The 5,000-nt window shown below is 54.6% G+C and overlaps 1 non-coding gene across 1 annotated transcript in view; it reads right to left on the reverse strand.

Moving 5' to 3' along the window:
- LOC126138838 (small subunit ribosomal RNA) overlaps positions 1-1,101 on the reverse strand; it is a 1,909-nt gene extending 808 nt beyond the window's left edge. The window contains exon 1 of the ribosomal RNA XR_007528340.1: positions 1-1,101. This exon is cut by the window's left edge and continues 808 nt beyond it. This is a non-coding gene — a ribosomal RNA (small subunit ribosomal RNA).
- Between the last annotated feature and the right edge of the window lie 3,899 nt (positions 1,102-5,000).

Here is a 5,000-nt window from a genome sequence, read left to right on the forward strand (position 1 = left end):
TCTGATCGCCTTCGAACCTCTAACTTTCGTTCTTGATTAATGAAAACATACTTGGCAAATGCTTTCGCTTCTGTTCGTCTTGCGACGATCCAAGAATTTCACCTCTAACGTCGCAATACGAATGCCCCCGCCTGTCCCTATTAATCATTACCTCGGGTTCCGAAAACCAACAAAATAGAACCGAGGTCCTATTCCATTATTCCATGCACACAGTATTCAGGCGGGCTTGCCTGCTTTAAGCACTCTAATTTGTTCAAAGTAAACGTGCCGGCCCACCCAGACACTCAATAAAGAGCACCTTGGTAGGATTTCAACGGGGTCCGCCTCGGGACGCACGAACACGCACGAGGCGGTCGCACGCCTTCGGCTCGCCCCACCGGCAGGACGTCCCACGATACATGCCAGTTAAACACCGACGGGCGGTGAACCAACAGCGTGGGACACAAATCCAACTACGAGCTTTTTAACCGCAACAACTTTAATATACGCTATTGGAGCTGGAATTACCGCGGCTGCTGGCACCAGACTTGCCCTCCAATAGATACTCGTTAAAGGATTTAAAGTGTACTCATTCCGATTACGGGGCCTCGGATGAGTCCCGTATCGTTATTTTTCGTCACTACCTCCCCGTGCCGGGAGTGGGTAATTTGCGCGCCTGCTGCCTTCCTTGGATGTGGTAGCCGTTTCTCAGGCTCCCTCTCCGGAATCGAACCCTGATTCCCCGTTACCCGTTACAACCATGGTAGGCGCAGAACCTACCATCGACAGTTGATAAGGCAGACATTTGAAAGATGCGTCGCCGGTACGAGGACCGTGCGATCAGCCCAAAGTTATTCAGAGTCACCAAGGCAAACGGACCGGACGAGCCGACCGATTGGTTTTGATCTAATAAAAGCGTCCCTTCCATCTCTGGTCGGGACTCTGTTTGCATGTATTAGCTCTAGAATTACCACAGTTATCCAAGTAACGTGGGTACGATCTAAGGAACCATAACTGATTTAATGAGCCATTCGCGGTTTCACCTTAATGCGGCTTGTACTGAGACATGCATGGCTTAATCTTTGAGACAAGCATATGACTACTGGCAGGATCAACCAGGGAGCTGCGTCAACTAGAGCTGAGCAGCCGGCCGCCCGGGAGTGTGTCCCGGGGGCCCGCGCGAACACGCAAGCGTCCGCTCAATTATTCTGCAAACAGGAGGAGGCTGAGCTCCCCTGCACAATACACCTCGAAACCCTCTCAGGTCCCGGCGGCGCGCAGCGCCGTCCTAAGTACTTGGTCGGGTTCGAGAGAGGCGCAATCGCCCGGAGTTAGGCGAGTAGACGCTTTAGGTGCGACCACCCGTGCTCCCAACTGAGCTTGCCGCTGCCGACAGAGGCCCGGGAGCGTGCTGTCGTGGCATTGCCGGCGGGAGACAACACGCGCCACCTACGGTGACCGGCAGCTCCAACGCCAGCGCCACAGAAGGGCAAAGGCCCCACGTGGGTGCCGAAGCGAACTCTCCCAGCACAGCGCACGTGCCAACACGTCTGCACAACTGCGATACAAACCACCAGCGAGAACCGCTGGGGCGACCGAGCAGCAGACGGCGTCGCGGCGCCGAGTGCCGGGCGGCGGCGCATCCTCAACGCACACAGTCCTCAATCGGACCAGCACACTGCAGATGTCCACCGCGCTTCGCACCGGGCCGGCGAGGACCCACTTTGGCTGCACGGCGCCGCGCGCAGGGTGCCCCGGCGCGCAGCTGCGCCGCCTGCCGCGTCCGTCGGCCGGCGCGCCTGCCACTGGGCGCCCCCACCAGCCGGCTGTAGCGCGTGCGCCCACGCACCGCGCGGCCAGCACGCCGGGCGGCCCCCCCTCACCGGCCGGGGACAGTCCCACCCACCCACAGCCGCGTATCGCTTCACACCCAGATCCACATTCACGTTCATTGGTGTGGTGGGTATCGCTGACACAACCGCGTCATAGCTGTACCGATCGTTGCCCTCACAGATGTACCTCCAGCAAGATCAACCGCACCACAACGGGTTACCAGTTGTTCATTTGCGTAACGTCACCAGTAAACGTACACGTCCACGTCCATCCCCGTTTGCAAAGTCAACTATTATTGCATGCCTGCCTGTCAGGTGTCAAGACACACTACATCCGCTCACATCCACGCAACAAAATGTGCCCGACTAGAGGGCACGTGGAAGGTGCCCCCGTACGTATGCGATGTCCATTGCGCGACGAACTGTCAACCAGCCTCTGTAGCATGTCGCAGATGTGGAACGCGGGACACCGTGCTATCACATTGTGTGAGAAGAGACTACTATGTCTGCATACACGCGCCACTACATGAACAGACGGCTCATGCTGATCGCCATCCACTGCGTCCATTACTCCCACACGTCTCTATGGCGTACCACACTGCAATACAGCTGTTATGGGGAGATGACACGTAGCTGTGTACACAACATTCTGAGCGGGTTGCGGTTGGACAACAATACATTAATGTAACGTGTCATATGCCATTTACAGAGCAGGTTAAGGCACAACGTGGGTTAGGTTAAGGCACAACGTGGGTTATGTTAAGGCACAACGTGGGTTATGTTAAGGCACAACGTGGGTTAGGTTAAGGCACAACGTGGGTTAGGTTAAGGCACAACGTGGGGTAGATTGCGGCACAACTTGGGGTAGATTGCGGCACAACTTGGGGTAGATTGCGGCACAACTTGGGGTAGATTGCGGCACAACTTGGGGTAGATTGCGGCACAACTTGGGGTAGATTGCGGTACAACTTGGGGTAGATTGCGGTACAACTTGGGGTAGATTGCGGTACAACTTGGGGTAGATTGCGGTACAACTTGGGGTAGATTGCGGTACAACTTGGGGTAGATTGCGGTACAACTTGGGGTAGATTGCGGTACAACTTGGGGTAGATTGCGGTACAACTTGGGGTAGATTGCGGTACAACTTGGGGTAGATTGCGGTACAACTTGGGGTAGATTGCGGTACAACTTGGGGTAGATTGCGGTACAACTTGGGGTAGATTGCGGTACAAATTGCATTACATTGCGGTGCAAATTGCGTTACATTGCGGTGCAAATTGCGTTAGGTTAAGGTGCAACACAGGTTAGGTTAAGGTGCAACACAGGTTAGGTTAAGGTGCAACACAGGTTAGGTTAAGGTGCAACAGAGGTTAGGTTAAGGCGACATAGGTTAGGTTAAGGTGCAAGATGGGTTAGGTTAAGGTGACATAGGTTAGGTTAAGGTGACATAGGTTAGGTTAAGGTGACATAGGTTAGGTTAAGGTGACATAGGTTAGGTTAAGGTGACATAGGTTAGGTTAAGGTGACATAGGTTAGGTTAAGGTGACATAGGTTAGGTTAAGGTACAAACTGGGTTGTGTTTTGGTACACATTGCGTTGTAGTACAGTACACGTTAGGTTTGGGTATGGTACACATTGTGGTATGGGATGGCGTGTTGGTGGGGGGGGGGGGGGGCGGGGCGAGGTTCGTTCATATTGACCGTAGGAAGTGGATGCCCGAGGCAGCGTCAGTGTGTCAAAGGAGGTATGTCACGTTGGGATGCGCTTTTCGGTAGTGAGAGGGGGCGCGCCGTGTCCGAGGTTGCGGCAGACCTGTGTGTTTCATTCCTGCCAGTGTGTTTGTTCTGTAAGACGAGGCAGTGTGGTGATGTTGGGTGCACCCCTGTGTGGGACATGTGTGGGTGTTGGTGGCTTATCTGAGCAATTGTGGTTGTCGGACGAGTGGGATATTCTGTTTTATGATTGGACCTCGTGGCCTGGTTATCATAGTCTGGTTGGTGTACTGTGGCGGATAGGATGCACCGGACGTTGGTCCATGGTGGTGCTTAATTATTGCATCTGTGTCTGTTACAGGCAGAGAGTAGTGTGTGATAGAGTGTGTGGGTGACGTGTGGTTCCTTTTGTTTGCACAGACGTTCAGCATGTATAGGGGCATTTGCGTATTTGATCTATCTATGTGGGCCTGCATAGTTTACTGAGCAGTGCTGCGAGGTGACTGAACTACGAGCGACGTACTCATTTACAGCGGAATGGTTGCCTTCTACCAAAGATGGCGTATCGACTCTACGACAGCGTTGGCACCGCAGGAAGCGGTGTCGTAAAATGGCCCCCACACCGTCATCGTTGTGCGGGGTAGTGACCGTCTATATTGTGAGAGGAGTCCTGTTTGCCACTGGGCGTGGGGTCTCGCGTCCTGCGGTTCAGTGCCCCCAGGGAAGCGCGCGGACGTGGTGCTGCTGCTGCTGTAGCAAGCGAGCTACTTAGAGCATGTATAGGGACAGCGGGAATATGGCATATTGGATATAACTCTTCATGAAACGCATGATATAGGGGTGGATTGCACGTTACGAGTGCGGGAAGAGTCCGCCGTTCATCCGCTGGAGTTGCGATTTGGGCGGTTGGGGTGGGGCACTTGCGGGTGCGGGTGCGAGTGGAGTGGAGCGGAGCGATGATCGGTCGACGACTTCGTGCGGCGCAGGCACTGGCGTTGGGGCTCCTGTGGTGGACAGATGATGCAGGCTTTGTGGGTGGCGTCGGAAAATGGGCACTGTGGGCCCTAGCGATGTCGTCGTCGGCTTGTCGTCTCATAGATGGCAGTATCGTCGGTGCAGCAGGCCATGTTGCGGGAGACCTGCAGATGGCGGTATTTTTGGTGGTGCGCTCGACATGGTGGACGTAGTGTCGTCCGATTCGCGTAGATGGAGCTATTGCATGTGGTTTCGTCACATTGTCATAGATGGCGGTGCCGTGTTTTGGAGGTATGGTTGGCGTAGTTTCGTTCGATTCCTGTAGATGGAGGTGTCGTTTCTGGGCCGGATGGCAATGTAGTTTGGTCACATTCCCATAGATGGCTGTGTTGCGCCTGTGGGCGGCGGTGTCACCATCGTCCCATAGAGGTCGGCATGGTGTCTTCACGAAATAAGACGCCTGGGTATCCCACAGATGGCGGTATGGTCTGTTTATTGTGGA

Source organism: Schistocerca cancellata, unplaced genomic scaffold (genome assembly GCF_023864275.1).
Source record: "Schistocerca cancellata isolate TAMUIC-IGC-003103 unplaced genomic scaffold, iqSchCanc2.1 HiC_scaffold_671, whole genome shotgun sequence".
In the NCBI taxonomy this organism is placed as follows: domain Eukaryota; kingdom Metazoa; phylum Arthropoda; class Insecta; order Orthoptera; family Acrididae; genus Schistocerca; species Schistocerca cancellata.